Source organism: Lithobates pipiens, unplaced genomic scaffold, assembly GCF_037356315.1.
Source record: "Lithobates pipiens isolate NorthernLeopardFrog02 unplaced genomic scaffold, aLitPip1_a1.2 Scaffold_30, whole genome shotgun sequence".
In the NCBI taxonomy this organism is placed as follows: domain Eukaryota; kingdom Metazoa; phylum Chordata; class Amphibia; order Anura; family Ranidae; genus Lithobates; species Lithobates pipiens.
In genome coordinates, this window is record NW_027507791.1 from 132,435,568 (window position 1) to 132,453,111 (window position 17,544).

At 43.3% G+C, this 17,544-nt stretch overlaps 1 protein-coding gene across 2 annotated transcripts in view; it reads left to right on the forward strand.

Moving 5' to 3' along the window:
• Positions 1-12,794: 12,794 nt before the first annotated feature.
• Positions 12,795-17,544, forward strand: part of KNSTRN (kinetochore localized astrin (SPAG5) binding protein) — a 79,751-nt gene continuing 75,001 nt past the window's right edge. For both annotated transcript variants that reach the window (XM_077464880.1, XM_077464881.1), the window contains exon 1: positions 12,795-12,931. The gene's annotated coding sequence lies outside the window, so the exon portion shown is untranslated. The remainder of the gene's footprint in view (positions 12,932-17,544) is intronic.

Below are 17,544 nucleotides of genomic sequence, written 5' to 3' on the forward strand. Positions count from 1 at the left end.
GAATCTGTCAGTCATCACCCCTCCAGCTCTACACTTTTTCTGTTAAGACACTTGTAGTAAGGCAGGCCAGCACCCCTAGTGCATGGCCTGTAAGCTCCTGCTACCGATCCATCTTATAGGATGGATTTCGCTGGTATTCGTACTGGAGCCAACATACTTGTTTACCACATTGGACAAGCCATGTGAGAGCTACATAATGCCAGGCAAGAAAATCTGCAATGTCACTCTTAGATGTCATGTGTGGGTTGTGGTTCTGCTGTTTTTGCCTGCTCATTTGTCTTGGCAAGCAGAGCTCAGACAGATAGCAGAGGCTGCCATTGGGAAAGGGTTTGTGCAAGCACATTAAAAGAACCTCCTCATAGTGACACAGAGGATGGCAGAAAGCTGATGGAGGGGTCTTCCCCAAAATGAGGCTTCAGTTCTGGGCAGAAGGACCTTGTAGTTGGTGGAACCCCCCCAGGAATGAGTGCTACCTGGAGCCAAGTCCCCCTGCTGTGGGTTGGCTGCTGAAGAGACTCAAAGCTTAATGGAGTAGCCTGTTGCATTTTATGACAAACATTGCAGTTGTTCAGTTCAAACATTCCTAAATCAAATATGCAATATTAAGGGAGAATTTCACCCTTACCCAAACATGAACATCAGTATTGTAAATTCACACATGACAGCATGCACAGTGTTGGTTGGAGTTATCTTTAAAATATCTGAGGCTATATATATAAATATATATATATATATATATATATATATATATATATATATATATATATATATATATATATACAGTATCTCACAAAAGTGAGTACACCCTCACATTTTTGAAAATATTTTATTACATCTTTTCATGTGACAACACTAAAGAAATGACACTTTGCTTCAATGTAAAGTAGTGAGTGTACAGCTTGTATAACAGTGTAAATTTGCTGCTGCACAGCCATTAATGTCTAAACCGCTAGTAACAAAAGTGAATACACCCCTAAGTGAAAATGTCCAAATTGGGCCCAAAGTGTCAATATTTTGTGTGTCTGCTATTATTTTCCAGCACTGCCTTAATCCTCTTGGGCATGGAGTTCACCAGAGCTTCACAGGATGACACTGGAGTCCTCTTCCACTCTTCAATGAGAATATCACGGAGCTGGTGGATGTTAGAGACCTTGCACTCCTCCACATTCCATTTGAGGATGCCCCACAGATGCTCAATAGGGTTTAGGTCTGGAAACATGCTTGGCCAGTCCATCACCTTTACCCTCATCTTCATTAGCAAGGCAGTGGTCGTCTTAAAGGTGTGCTTGGGGTCATGTTGAAATACTGCCCTGTGGCCCAGTCTCCAACGAGAGGGGATCATGCTCTGCTTCAGTATGTCACAGTAAATGTTGGCATTCATGGTTCCTTCAATTAACTGTAGCTCCCCAGTGCCAGCAGCTCTCATGCAGCCCCAGACCATGACACTCCCACCACCATGCTTGACTGTAGGCAAGACACACTTGTTTTTGTACTCCTCACTTGGTTGCCGCCACACATGCTTGACACCATTTGAACCAAATAAGTTTATCTTGGTCTTATCAGACCACAGGACATGGTTCCAGTAATCCCTGGCCTTAGTCTGCTTGTCTTCAGCTGTTTGCGGGCTTTCTTGTGCATCATCTTTAGAAGGGGCTTCTTTTTGGGATGACAGCCATGCAGACCAATTTCATGCAGTGTGCGGCGCATGGTCTGAGCACTGACAGGCTGCAGCAATGTCTATTTCCCAAAGACAACATCCGGATATGGCGCTGAGCATGTGCACTCAACTTCTTTTGTTGACAATGGCGAGGCCTGTTCTGAGTGAAACCTGGCCTGTTAATCAGCTGTATGGTCTTGGCCATGGTGCTGCAGCTCAGTTTCACAGTCTTGGCAATCTTCTTATAGCCTAGGCAAGTGATGGCGAACCTTGGCACCCCAGATGTTTTGGAACTTAATTTCCCATGATGCCCAGCTACACTGCAACGTGCAAGGGAATCATGGTAAATGTAGTTCCCAAACATCTGGGGTGCCACGTTTCACCATCACTGGCCTAGGCCATCTTTATAGAGAGCAACAATTCATTTTTTCAGATCCCCAGAGAGTTCTTTGCCATGAGGTGCCATGTTGGACTTCCAATGACCAGTATGAGAGAGAACTATAAAACCATTTTTAAGACACCTTCTCCCCATTCACACCTGAGACCTTGTAACACTAATGAGTCACATGACACTGGTGTGTGTGTGTGTGTGGGGGGGGGGGGTGGCTAACTGGGCCAAATATGGACATTTTCACTTAGGGGTGTACTCACTTTTGTTGCCAGCGGTTTAAACATTAATGGCTGTGCGTTGAGTTATTTTGAGGGGACAGCAAATTTACACTGTTATACAAGCTGTACACTCACTACTTTACATTGTAGCAAAGTGTAATTTCTTCAATGTTATCACGTGAAAAGGTATAATAAAATATTTACAAAAATGTGAGGGGTGTACTCACTTTTGTGAGATACTGTATATATACATATATACTCTTATTTATCGTGTGTGTAGTGTGTAGCCTCATTTATACCCAAAATTCCTTCTCCAAATTGATATACTACAGGTGACTGGTAATCATCATTATTGGATAAAGGGAGACTGGAGACCACAATCAGTTAATATAAGGAGAACCCTTTTGCCCTCTCTGAAATCCACAATAACTATGAATGCAGATCCTGCACCAAAGTGGTCGTATCATTGGTTTACAGCAGCCCAGTACACTGGCTTTACATAAATACTATACATTTTTCATTATGATCTTGGTTTTGAACTTAAACTTCAGTATCTAATGAAGCAATCACAATACATGGTGAATACACAAATCCCAACGAGTCCTTGAACCCTGGGCTTTATTTTTGCTATCTGCAGCATTACCACTGATCAACCATACAGTACATTAATTGGCCATCATACTCCATTTTGTTATAAGGGTAAGTCATTTCAGTATTGTAACATTTTCCTTCACATAATTTAAAGGGTCATTAATACTATTCTACTGTTCAGAAACATTCTCATATCTGTACTAAACTTGCTGTTCTATTGCCATTTGTTATTACAACTACTGTTGCTGTATGTACTATGTTATCAGGTATTTTAATGCAATCCTGCCATGACAATTACTCATTTTGCTTCTGTTATCGCTTGCCTTTATCCAAAAAATGACAGTTTTCTGTCAGTGTCTAGTGTCAATACTTCAGACACACAGTCCCGGAACATGCATACAGCAAAGAAAGTCGGAGAAAGGTCCAAATTCCTTTCTTGATACTTGTTCCAGGCCAGTGACTTAGGTAAAGCATCAATATTACAGCCATGAACTAGCATTTTTTCAGAAGTAGAGGTCAGCAGTGGCAACCCAAATATTTCTCTCATGAAAGGGGTACTTAAAAACAATATTTTGGAAAAATGGAAAATCGTAAAAATAGCTGCATCTGTAAAGAACCTATTACATGCTTACCTCTCCCACTGCCTGTGCCACTGAACACTACTCCATTGCAGGGAGAAACATTTCTGAACTCAGGAGGCCGAGGACAATTTCTCTTCAATGTAGCGGTGTTCAGTAGCACAGGCAGCAGAAGATGTAGGTATACATCTTAGTTTTAATTTTTAGCGACAAAGTTGCTTTAAGCTAAACAAGGCTTTCACAAGGACAATTTGCTTATAAAACAGTTGATGAGTAGAAGTGGACTACTATCAGGTTTTGAATGTGAAAAAATGACTGTTCGTCTTGAACAGAGATTTTACATGTTGGTCAGAAGCATTAAAAATGATCCCTTAGGAGAATCATACATTATATGATCCTTAATTGGCCCAAGAATGACCATCCTAAAAAAAAAATGTGATAACCAAAATGTGAATTTTTTTGATTTTTGTAAATTTTTCTTTCAGATATCTGTAAGTGTAACAAATAACTTATATATTTAATTTAATTGTATACAAAGTATTACCATTTTTCTTCTTCAATTTATTCAATGATTTTTAGATTCTCATGAGTCAAAGTAAAAGAACAGTACAATCTGATGTTAAAAAGGGTCAACTGTGACATATACGCAGTTATAGATTCAATGTATAGACAAGTTGGTTACCAGCAGAAAACATAATTTCATGTATCATATTAAGTTAACAGGAGAAGGAAAAATTAGATCACCAAGTAAGACATGCTGGTCTACCATTGTAGGAAGCCAGTGAGAAGACAAATACAGGATTTTTTTTTCTTTTATTTAAACTTTAACATTTTTATCAAGGTCAGATCTCAGCTCATCTTCCATCTTTTCACATCAAAATATTTCAGTGGAAATGAGCAAACTTTAAGACAAATCCATTCTATAGACACTGCATCAGGCTATTTCATATATCGTTTTGTCCAGACCAGCTTTTTGCACTGTAGTCAGAAAAGTTAGTCAAATATAAATCATAACTCCTACTATACTTTGCTGTATGACAAAAACAGGTCTATCCTATTACCTACCTACCCTTCACATTCTGAAGATACATTAAAGTGATAGCAGGAGATCACAGGCCATCATGGAGAGACCACGGGGTGCTGGGAGAGGTCCTTTTTATGGTCCTGCCTTGGACCTAAATCTTTTCTCAACTCTGAGACTGCGTTGCCCAGCAGCGACCATAAAAAGGCATAATAATCAGGCTGTTTTGATGTTTTTGACAAGCATATGTATTCTCAGTGTTTAAAGGCCACACATTAGTGCAATGCGGTCTAGAATCCGAAATACAAATGTTTTGATAAATAGCAACTACATTTATAGTGAACCAACAAATGTCTACGCACAAATTTATATCGTATTGAGCTAGATATGCAATCTTCTTTAAAATAATTGATGAATATTTCCATACAAATTGTATTGCTAGTGTATTCTGTATATATGATTTTATTTATAATTTAACAATTACTTTGTGTACTTGTGTAATATCAAACCAGAAAAAAAATTGTTTTTTGTGCATTGCAATCTAGAAATAAATTATATTTCAGTATGCAGTGTAGGAAAACGTGTTTTTTGGCTTAAATGCATGTATTGAAAGTGCTTCCCATGATATATGAAAAATATACTTAAGTCTGGCATCACTAATCTGTTGATAATCTGTCGAGTGTAACCTGTGTGCCTGATTTGTTTGCTTCTTATATCCCAATGTGGTTATAATGAAAAATCCCCCATGTATCATTCATCTTCATGTCCATGATGTCACTTTACCATATGCAGTGCACTTACAGTAAGCCTGCCATGATAAAAACGCAGGTTGTCACTGATATGGTCTCCTTCTGGAAAAGCTGGATGCCCAGCTATAATGCTGGACCTCATGCTTTAATATTTGAATCACTGGCCAGAACAAGTATCCAGATACTTAATATTCCTGTTTCAGGTTTTTGAGTTGATTTTAGTAAACATTTAGAGCATGTTCACTTTACAAATACATTTCCATTTAGCTTTGTATTGAGGTGAATCTGTGCAAGCAAAAAATCTTGTTTTTTTAACTTCTCCTTGCACATAATTGGGTAATTGGGTATTCTTTGCAAAGTAAACATGCTATTCACTTTCAGTAAATAAACACCAAATGCTCAATGTAGTAAAGGTAAAGGGTCTGCAAAACAGCCAGTCAGCTAGCATTGTCAGAAGTAAGTTGGAACTCGATGGCAGCAATCCCTTGTTTTGCTCATAAAAGCTTTCGTTAAAAAAAAAACAAAAAAAACAGCTTTGTCAGCTGGGTTGGATTTTTGCTTCATAACCATAATAGTTTATCTTGACTAGGACATCGTCACCCCCCTCCTGAAACATCAATTCAGCGCTAACCCCGCAGGGACCACCTAATTTAATTAGTTCCTTCAAAAACTGTGATGTGCACTCTGGCTCCAAATAGCTAGTCTAGGGGTTGTTATTTTTGTATTTTATTGCCAGAAGAATTGCAAAGTGGTTGTAAACCCTCCCCCACAACTTTGTCCCATGTAAATCAACATAAAAAACCCCAATGAACATTGCTTGTAGATATCTCCTTACTTGCTTAGTATTGTTGTAATCCTTTTTGTTCTTTAGAATGAAGTCACTGAGCATGCCCAGATCTCCCCTGATTTACGGCACACTCTCTATGTGCTTATATATCTGTTATCAGGACTTCCTACAGCACAACACTGAACTCCCAGGAGACTTCAGAATCATTCAGAGCTTCCTCCTACAAACTATGTAACCATGTGACATGACATGCAGTGTAAACTTGGCCATTACTGCAGTTTTATCAGATGAAGCTGATAAGACTGACAAAGGGAAACATTAGACATAGGCACAAGTAAATACTATGAAATAAAACAAGTCAGCTATGAACAGGGAAGCAGGGTTGCCATAGAAACGTTGGATTGAGAAGGAGGCTTGGTTAACAGTACAGGAAGTGCTCAATGTAAGGGCGAAAATACCCTCCACTGTGGACTCAGAAAACAATACTTAAGATGGCTCTGCCTAACCCCTGGAAACAAATTTTTTTAAAGTTTCTTTAAACAGTAAGTAATATGCGATTTGGGCTGTATTACGGTGGCTATAGTCTGATAATTACTTATTATAATGGACTAAATGAAGAGAAGCATCAGGGTGGGAGAGTTCCCTTCCTATTTAAGTAGAGGACCCTCTTCTCTCAGTAAAGACAGCACAGCTTAGCTCTCAAAGCAGGGAACTATGAGATTGCTTCAGATTAGAATAAAGTCTCATAGAATTGGACCATGAAATAACTTCAAATTAGTTTAAAGTCCCATAGCTGGGAACCATGAGATAGCTTTAGGAACAGTCAATAGCACTGCAGTTTGCTTTGGCCCTCATGCACCTTCCTCAGCCTTTCTAATTTCTGCACAATTGTGCCGGAAAGCTCTACCACTAACGCAGAGCTGCAGAGATCTCTACTAAGTATGAGCTTGGGTGCCATCTGAACTCATCTCTATTTTTTAATTTCCTCTTCCACTCAATGTTATTGACTAAATAAGGGCATGTGTCCTTTACAACACATTCATATAGGGGCACTGACATCACCAGCATCCCACCGTTTTGTTTAAGTGTACTGCGGGATAGAGAATGACACAGCCCTCAGCTGATTAAACTAATGCCGTGTACACATGATCAGATTTTCCAACGGGAAATGTTGGATGTGAGCTTGTTGGTGAGTCCATGCATGCTCAGAATCAAGTACGAGCCAGAAGCACTCGGTCTTGTAAAACTAGCGCTCGTAATGGAGATATCACATACATCTTGTACGTCACTACGTTCGTAATTGTTGGCCAACATTCGTGTGACGGCGTGTATGCAAGACAAGTTGGAGCCAACACCCTTCGAACAAAAATCCACGGTTTTGTTGCCGGAAAGTCTGATTGTGTGTACGGGGCATAAGACTTACTGCAAACTCTAAGTTTGGATGAAGATGAGTTCATTGGACAACCAAGCTCATCTCAAGTCTCTATGAATATTGGGAGAACCATTGGGCCAAGAGCTCCAAACTCAAGTAACCATGTAAGCCTACTATCACCATATCTATTTGGAACTGATTGGTGGAGTTGTTTTTTTTTAAAAAAGTGGTATTGTCAAAAGACTAACACAGAACCATAGCCCATAATAAAGACAGAGAAACAGTATGAAATTGTTGCAGGATTTTAAACTTGACATATTTTGTGGCTTTGAGAAAGGGTTAGCTATTCATAGCCTGAAGGGCCTAAGTGGCCAAAGTTTCCAGAGTTTTTAAACTTACTGGCGTTAACTCTTTTCGTTTCATTATTTTTTCTTTGAATGCAAAGGTGTTATCATTAGCAGTGTTGCGTGCCTACGTTGAGAATGGAATGTAAATTCAGTATACTCACTTTTTTCAAACATAAGAGAGATATAATATGAACTGTTACAATGAACATTGTCACAAGACATAAAATCAATAAATCTCTACAAAGTTTGTCCAGTGTTCTTTGGCTAGTTACTTTTGTTCTGACTTCAATATGAAACATAAAGATTTCACTGCACATTTTAAATACTCATAGAACCATTTTGCACCAATTATTGGAATGTTAATACCACAGGCACAAAAAATTATTTGTGGAATACATTAAATCTTAATACAATAAGTGTCATAAATCTGCAGTAATGTTTCATGCCCTGTCTGTGTGCTTACCTCTGGTCTATATATCAGCTTAGGGACCGCGCTCTCACACCTGCATATTTAAGTAATCTTCTCCCAGCATGGCCCCACCCAAGCCTCTAACAAGAAACACTATTTAACACCGTGCACTGCAAGACAGCCTTGCCTGAGTAATAGGGTGTTTAGGCTCCCCTGTGTGTTTCTTGTAGTGTGCTCTACGTTTGATTCATGTACCAAATTGGCTTGTTCTCTTGATTACCCCTGTCTGCTTGTTACCCTGGCCTTTGGCGTGTTCTCCTGACCTTCCCTGTCTGCTTGTTACCTGTTTCCTCTCCATCCACCAGAGCCTACCGTAAGTGTGAGCTGGGAGACCCTGGAGGGCCGTGACCTGGATCAGCTGCAGTGAAGTCCATCCTCACCATCAGAGGCTCTGGTGAAAACACCTGCTTGATCTTATACTCCACGCCATGGGGAATCTATGCTCTACCTCTCTGTTCGATCTGTGTCAGTGCTCAGGTGGAGCTGCTTTCCTGAATCAACCAGAGCTCCATCTGCAGCACTCAGCCAAAGGGTCTACAAGCTTAGTGGTGCACTCCTGACCCCAGTGGTGTGCATCTGTCACCTGGCCTCGGGTGTCCTGACAATAAGGGTGGGCAACAAATTTTTACTGTAATAACTCAGACACTAGATACTATTGTCTTTTCACCATCAGCACATATGCTACACCTACTGTCGAGATCATACGTAAATCATAAATTGAGAATATAATATTTATTTTTTTCAAAAGATATATGCTCCAGTCGATTTCATTTTGGCACAGACCAATTGACTTTAGACATTATGCAGGTATCTCAAAAAAAATTGAAAAAAATAAAATAAAAACATTGCTAAACCACTAACATCAGTGCTTTCATTAACTGCAAAGGCTAAATAAAACTGCGTCCAGAAATTAGTTGATCTTAGATAATTGTAGTGCCCCCCTCTAGGCTGGATAAATTTAGTTTCTGGTTCAGTTTTTTCTCAGTTGAGCAGCAATTTATTTTTCACTTCTGGACAGAACTATCTGTAAATCAGGTGGTTGTTTGTTCCTGTCTGATTTTGGAAGAACCTTCCTAAATTAAAAAAGGAGGGTCAGCAAATGGGTTATGTATTTTAGTCTTACCTCCGCCAATCCCCCAGAAGGCAGTCTATTGAGAAGAAAAATGTTTGGTTGGGGCTTTTCTTCTGACTCTGCCCCTGGGAAGCCGCCTGTGCTGCGGAAGATCTTTTGCTGTTAGGCCTCAGCATGTGCTTGGCTGAGTGCCTAAAAGAAAATCTGCTGGAGGACACTATCTTATGAAGCTGGACTGGATAAGTACCCCTTTCACTGAGGAGTGTCATAAAAAATAGCGCCTGCAAACCAACCTGAAACAGCCGCTGCTGTGTCCCTAGTGTGAAAGCCCAGAGGGAGCGGTGCGGTGCGCTAGCAGGACGGTAAAAAAGTCCTGCTAGTAACATCTTTGGAGCAGTGTGTATACTGCTCCTACGTCGCTCCTGCCCATCGGAATCAATGGGGCAGCGTGGCTATACCACCAGCAAAGTGCCTCTGCAGAGGCGCTTTGATGTGGTTTTTAACCATTTATCGGTCGCTAGCAGGGGGTAAAACCACCCCGCTAATGGCTGTATAGCGCTGCAAATATGATGGTAAAGCGCCACTTTACCACCGACGCACCTCCCGCCCCAGTGTGAATGGGGCCTTATTATAACAGTGGAAGGTGCACTTGTCAACTTTTATCCTATGAAATATGACTTCAAGGATTTCTTGATTTGTTTTGGACACTTTATGGACAGATCACCATTATTTATTTATTTTATTTTGTTCATAAGTTAATAGAGCGGCAATCTTTTCGTTTTTCCTGCCATTGGAGGGCATCAAGGGAAAAATATCCTGACATCAAAGGTCTGTGTGGGGAGGAATGCTTGGAGGTTGCTGGACAGTGTGTGGGAAAAATACCCTAGAAATAATGATCACCTGGACAAAGAAAGGCCCTGGCATCACAGTCAGGGGGAGCAAAAATATATGTCTTATTAATGGAGGGTGTTGGAGGAAAAATATGTCATTGGATTAACCACTTGCCTTTTAAGTACACACATGTGATCAGAGCATGTATGTAAATCGAAAATGTACTTAAAGCGGAGTTCCACCCAAAAGTGGAACTTCCGCTCACTCCAGTGCCACAATTGGCACTTTTCAGGGGGAGGGATCCTGTTCCCACTTCTGGGAGTCCGCAACGTGGCTCATGACGTCACAGCGGGGCTCCCCCCTCCTCCCTTGTCGCCGGGCCAGTAGACGAGAGAAGCGGGGCCTCACGCATGCGCAGTAGGGTTCCCGGCTTGAAGCCATAAGGCTACCCACAATGATGGTGGCAGCACCAAACAGTTGATGGAAACATCAGCTGTGGTGCCGACATTGCTGGACTCCAGGACAGGTAAGGTGTCCTATTATTAAAAGCCAGCAGCTGCAGTATGTGTAGCTGCTGGCTTTAATTTTGTTTTTTTGCCAGACCTCCGTTTTAAAGTGAAGCAATAACTTTTTTCACTTTTGGGGTATCAGGGGCTGTAGTGGGGGTTCAGGGGCTGTAGTGGGGGGATCAGAGCCTATAGTGGAGGACCATAGGCTGTAGTGGGGGGGGCGGGGGGTTAGGGAGTGAAATCTGGGCTGACTGATTGGCAAATCTGAACTTTGCCTCTTTACTTTTGGCCTCTCCACTGACAACTCTGGGAGGCTGCTCTGCCTCTTTCAGGCCATACTGCTGCTGCGCAGTGTGGGATGTCTGTACTTGAAAGGTACTTTACATACACTCGCGTGTATGTCCGTACTCGCAAGTGTACATAAAGTGGTATATACAGTGATACCTCGGTTTGCGAGTAACGTGGTATATGAGCGTTTTGCAAAACAAGCTATATATTTTTTGTAAATCCTGACTTGATTTGTGAGCACTGTCTCGCAAGATGAGCAGGACTCAAGCCGCTGGTTTTATATTACCGTATTACCGTATGTGGCCAGAGGTCCAGGGGCGCTGGTGGCTCCCAGTGCTTCCTGGAGAACTCAGACGCTCAGAGACACTCGGAGACATTTCTAGCTGGGTGGGATGGGCGTAACGTGACACATTCGAAGTACCGGAAAGCATCAGCAGCTCCTGAGTGTCTCCAAACGACACCAGCGCCCCTGCACCTCTGGTCACATACAGTACTGAATATACCCGCGGTGGTTATGGAACTGATCATTTGAGTTTCCATTATTTCTTTTGGGGAAACTTGCTTTGATATACGAGTACTTTGGATTACACGCATGCTTTTGCAATTAGTTCTGCACTCCTGTGATCCGTATTCAGATGACAGCGGGCTAAAGTCTGCTGTCGGCTGACGTCACTCAGCCAGTCCAGGCTCTGAAGAGATCCTGACCATGTGGTTGGGCTAACAATTAATCCCTTCCCCACCCTGGGCAGCCAATTTACCTAATTTACCTAATTAATACACTGTAGGTGACATGCCTACATAAGTATCTTTATTACCATTTATTATTAGATTATTCATTTAATAACCTTCAGTGCCGTTAACACTGTAGCAATGTCAGCAATGTCAGACATCGCATGTGATTCGCACCGCACCGTCTGTGTGATGCAAATTCAGCTATACAGATTGTATGGCTGAATTTGCATCGCATTTAGGCCAAAATAATTCAGGACCCTTTTTTTTATACGCACCACAATCAGATTGCATGGGTGTTCACACCCATGCGATCCGATTCCTGTGCAAATTTACAGTTCGCACTGTGATATGCGCCATAGACAGCGGTGGCTGTCTTCAGGTAAATATCTCCTAAACTGTATAGGTTTAGGAGATATTTCTTGGACCTACAGGTAAGCCTTAATCTAGGCTTACTTGTAGGTCAAAGTAGTTTGTAAGGGTTTACAACCACTTTAAAATCCTGTAATACACTGTCTCACTCTGCTCTGCACATGTTCAGTGCTCTCTGTTCTTGGCATTGTGGAAAATCAGAGCCACTAGAGACTGATCTGTTGACAGCCTAAATATTTACTGCGGTTTAGGGGCTCTGGACTTCAGCAAAATGGCAGCCTCCAGCAAGAAGAAACAGGGGCAGTGCTGGAGGCAATTTACAACACATACTAATTTTGGTAGCATAATTATTTATATTGAATAAATGTTCCTTGCTAAAGAACATCATTTTTTAAATAAAATTGTTATAGGTAAAGCTTTACTTTAACCATAAAAGAAAAACGAGCGCACTGGCTCATGGGGTAATAACGTTTGTTTAATTGAATTGGAAGCTCTTTTCCAGTTTATTGTCATCTGGCAGTGTGAGTTTTTCTTGTCTTTTAGCCTACAGCAATTGACCTTTTACAATTTTAATACTTTTATTATTATATTTAGCATCTTATTACTTTTACTTTTATATTTACTACCGTACCGTAATCCATACATACAAGCACAGCTTTGCACCCCTCCCTATACAGGGACAGCACTGTACATGAACGATATGATATCACAGCGCGCCTACAATGCACTCTCATTGCGCTGTAACCCCGCCCATTCTGCTTGATCACGTATGTGGCGCCGCTCCTACGCTAATATGATATCAACATTCAGCACCTGTGCTCCGCCATTGTTCTGGAGTCCAAACCACAAGAAAATGGAGACCCCCATACATAGTCGTAGCATCCGGAAGTGACGTTATGCAGGTTTGAAAATAGCCGCGGAGTGAAAGAAGTGGCCGCTGGTGTGATCAGGTAATGTTTATTATTACAATCAGAGAGAGACGTGTCCTGATAACAGCCATTGCTCCGGGTTAGCGCGTACTTGTGTAGGCGCCGGGCTATGGCGAGAGGGCGTTATGGTGACATTACACTGTCCCTTTATATCCTATGAATGCAGGTGGAGTAAATTGTGAAGCTGCTCAGAGCTTTCCAGCTTCCATGTCACTCCTGTGCCCCATTCACGTCACAGGCAGTGTTGTAGGAAAATAAAGACTTGCAGCATTTCCTGGGGGGAGTTTATCTCAGACACTGCTCAGCTATGGTACATAGATGTGGGAGAAGTAGCACAAGAAGACCGTCACCTCATGTGATAATCCCATCACTACTGGGAGAAGGAGAGAGCAGAGTGTCGGAGAGGTTAAAGTAACTAAAAACCAAACCACCTTCTTTTTTTTTTTTTTTTTTTTTTTTCATTTTGGGTAATGTAAGAGAGGGTTATAAGGCCTGTCAGTTTTTATTGCCCTCTGTAGGGATGAGCTCCATCGTGTTTGCATGCAGAACGTGCAGAGCCCGCAAGGAAGTCGGCTCTGCGCTAATCACAGGCAGTGAGACATTGCCTGATCTCTGCAGCTGTGCATCGGGCCAATGTCTCACTGCCTGTGATCAGTGCAGTGCCAACATCCTGGTGGGCTCTGTGCATCCTATAGACCTTTCCCCTCACCCCATGGCCACAACAGGAATGCCCTCTAAAGTGAAGGAATCCCAGTGTCCCCAGAACTAGTATTCCCACTTCACGTTCTGGTGGGGTTTTCTTTTACTCTTTGTGACAGGGTGGTTCTTCTTAACAGGGCACAGACAGCAATAAAAACTGACCGGTGTTCTAATCCATCTCCATTCTATCTGAAAAAAAAAGAATTTGTCTTTAGTTACACTTTTAACATCATTGTGATGCTTGTCCTTCAATGTCTAGTCATGGGGTGAAGACGAGACCTAGAAGTTTTAGTGAACTACAGCAAAGGTCCCCAAGTCCCGCCTTTGGCAGGTAGATGGCTCCCATGTACATCGATCGACAACTTTCTGACTACCCACCTAATCTTGTGTAGAACCTCTTCTTAGCGTCAAACCCATCAAGTCATGAACACCACTAGACCTCTGAAGGAATGTTGTGGCATGGGATGGAAGTCACTTTCGGTGGGGGGCTCATGGAATCCAGCTTACTTTTAGAGAGGTTGGGGAAATTCCTGTCTCAGCTCTCCACCCCCCTCTTATGTGTAAGTGACCCTGTGTCTATTAGGGGCACAGGGTGACCAAGAAAATAATGGACAACTACCTAATGGATGCTGGAATGCGGTTTGGATTACTTCAGATGGGACAGTAATATTTATCAACAATATCCCTCAAGAAATCCTAAAGGCTAATTAACCACTTCAATACCGGCCTATTCTGGCACTTCTCTCTTTCATGTAAAAAAAATTAAAATTCTTTGCTAGAAAATTACTCAGAACCCCCAAACATTTATATATGTTGTGTGTGTGTTTTTTTTTTTTTAAGCAGACACCCCAGAGAATAAAATGGCGGTCGTTGCAACTTTTTTATCTCACACGGTATTTGTGTAATCATTTTTCAAACGCCTTTTTAAAAAAAAAAAAAAAACGGTTTCATGAATAAAAAAATAACAAAACAGTAAAGTTAGCCCAATTTTTTTGTATAATGGGAAAGGTGTTACGCCGCGTAGATACCTAATATGTCACTAGGGGTGCAACGGATCGTCACCGATCCGTGATCCGAACGGGTCAACCCGCTCGGATCGGCACATGCCGCGATCCGCGGAACGCTCCACGGTCTCGGCCTTAGGAAAGGCCGTGGGTTCGGCCTAGCTCCGAAGCGGCGGCCATCTTTCTATAGCCAGGCTGTTTACACTGATCGCTCCGAAGGAGCGATCACTTGTAAACAAACCGGCGTCATGTCATGACGCCGGTTCCTCTCTCCCCTCTCTGTACTAACCTGTACTGTGGAGGGGAGAGATCCTGAGATGGAAGCAGCCATCCCTCCATACCCTGCAGTACCCAGCAATACCCTGCCAATACTTTGCAGTACCCAGCAATACCCTGCCAATACTTTGCAGTACCCCAGTACTCTGCAATACCCCAATACTCTGGCAATACTCTTGCAATACCCCAATACTCTAGCAATACCCTGCCAATACTCTAGTAGGGCTGAAACGATTAATCGATATTATCGATAATGAAAATCGTTGTCAACATTTTTCATTATCGATTAGTTGGTCTGCACCATGTGATCCGCGGAGCGGGCCGCGGCCTTAGGAAAGACCGCGGCTTCGGCCTAGCTTCGGAGCTGGCGGCCATCTTGGTACACCCGGCGGCGGCTAGCTACGCGCTGACGTCACCCCCAGCGCGGCGTTCAGCCTGTCAGCCCAAGTGAATGAATTCTGGAGGAGTCACGGAGTTCTTCTGTCCCCGCACATCCCCCGTCCTCTTCTTCTGTCCCCGCACATCCCCCGTGGCGGGACTACCGGTCAGTTCTCCCTGCTGTCTGTCAGTGTTATTGTACGGTGCACGAGCGGCCTGCGTGCCCCCTGAGGGGCGTGCGCGGCGCGCTCTGTGATCGGCGAGTCTATGAGACTCGCCTGATCACCGATCCGTGCAAGGGGTCGATCCCGACCCCTTATCACGTGATCAGCTGTCAGCCAATGACAGCTGATCATGTGATATAACGGAGTCGGTAATCGGCTATTATTCCTCCTCGCGCTGACAGCGCGAGGAGAAAAAAGAAAAAAGCCGATCACATCAGTCCCGATCACGGCCAGCCCTGCCAGTGCCCCCCGTCAGTGCCACCCAGCAGTGCCCACAGTGCCACCCAGCAGTGCCCACAATCTGCCTTAACAAAGGTGCTGCACCCCAGTGCCACATATCCGTGCCCATCAGTGTCATCTACCAGTGCCCAGCAGTCCCACCTATCAGTGCCCATCCGTGCCACCCATCCGTGCCACCCATCTTTGCCCATCAGTGCCGCCTTATCTGTGCCTATTAGTGCCGCCTTAACTATGCCCATCAGTGCCCACCAGTGCAGCCTATCAGTGCCGCCTCATCAGCGCACTTCAATGAAGGAGAAAAATGACCTGTTTGCAAAATTTTATAACAAACTATTAAACATGATTTTTATTTTTTTTGCATCTTTTTTTGTTTGTTTAGCAAAAAATAAAACTCCCAGCTGTGATTAAATACCCCAAAAGAAATCTCTATTTGTGGGAAAAAAATGATAAAAATTTCATTTGGGTACAGTGTTGTATGCCCGCGCAATTGTCATTCAAAGTGCATCAGCACTGAAAGCTGAAAATTGGTCTGGGACTGAGGGGGGTTTAAGTGCCCAGTAAGCAAGTGGTTAAAGAAGACTGCTCAGGTCTGAAAGATTGATGTTTTATTATGCAGCCAGAGGGTCCTAGGAAGGGACAGGCAGCGTTGAAATTCACTTTTGCTAAGTGGATTTGGCAAGTTATAATTCAGGCCTAATGGTTAAAAGTAGGGATGCAAAGAATGGGTTTTTTGGTGCCGAAACCGATACCGAAAACGAAAAATACACTAGGCCGAAAACCGATACCGAAACAGCACCGATACCGAAAATGGCTGTTTTCAAAAAATATTTTTATACAGGAGGTGGTCAGAGGCTGGCGACACGGTACAGGAGGTGGTCAGAGGCTGGCGACACGGTACAGGAGGTGGTCAGAGGCTGGCGACCTGATAAAAGAGATAAGTGCAGCCAGTGTTGCCCCCTGTGATGCAGACAGCTATGCCCCTCTGCAGTGAAGAGAGCCGTCTGGTTGAATAGAGCGCCGGGAACATCACAGTTTTAATTTCAATAGCTGTGTGTTTCCCGTCGCGCGCCGTCACACACAGCCCCTCCCCCTTGTCCAGGCACTTTGATAGACAGATCACCCGTCCAATCTGGACAGGTGATCTGTCTATCAAAGTAACCCTGGACAAGGGGGAGGGGCTGTGTGTGACGGCGCGCGACGGGAAACACACAGCTATTGAAATTAAAACTGTGATGTTCCCGGCGCTCTATTCAACCAGACGGCTCTCTTCACTGCAGAGGGGCATCGCTGGCTGCATCAGTCCTGCGCTATTCACCCCCATCATGGGAGGCACCAGGGGCGGGGCGGAGTTCCGCCCAGGCCCCGCCCCATTTCCTGCTCAATTATCGGCCGTTTTTTCCTTTCGGCAAATTGCCGAAAAGGGCATTTTCGGCCGATATGTTTAGGCGGCCGAAATTTCGGTGCATCCCTAGTTAAAAGGTAAGATTTCACCTTTTCATGTCAAAGCACACTCTACTAGAGCAGTTAGTGCTTCTGGGGCAGTGCATCACAAAGCCTCCATGGCTCAGGTCTGCAAGGCTGCAACTTTGTCTGCAGTCCATTCACCAGATTTTATCAAGTGGATGTAAAAAAGGCATGAGGATATCGCCTTTGGGCGCAGTGTGCTGCAGGCAGCAGTATAGGTCCTCAAGTCTGTTCACGCCCTACGTGTTGTCTCCTTCCCCTCAAATAGCCATGCTATGGGACTTCCTACTTAGTACCGTATATACTCGAGTATAGGCCGACCCGAATATAAGCCGAGGCCCCCAATTTA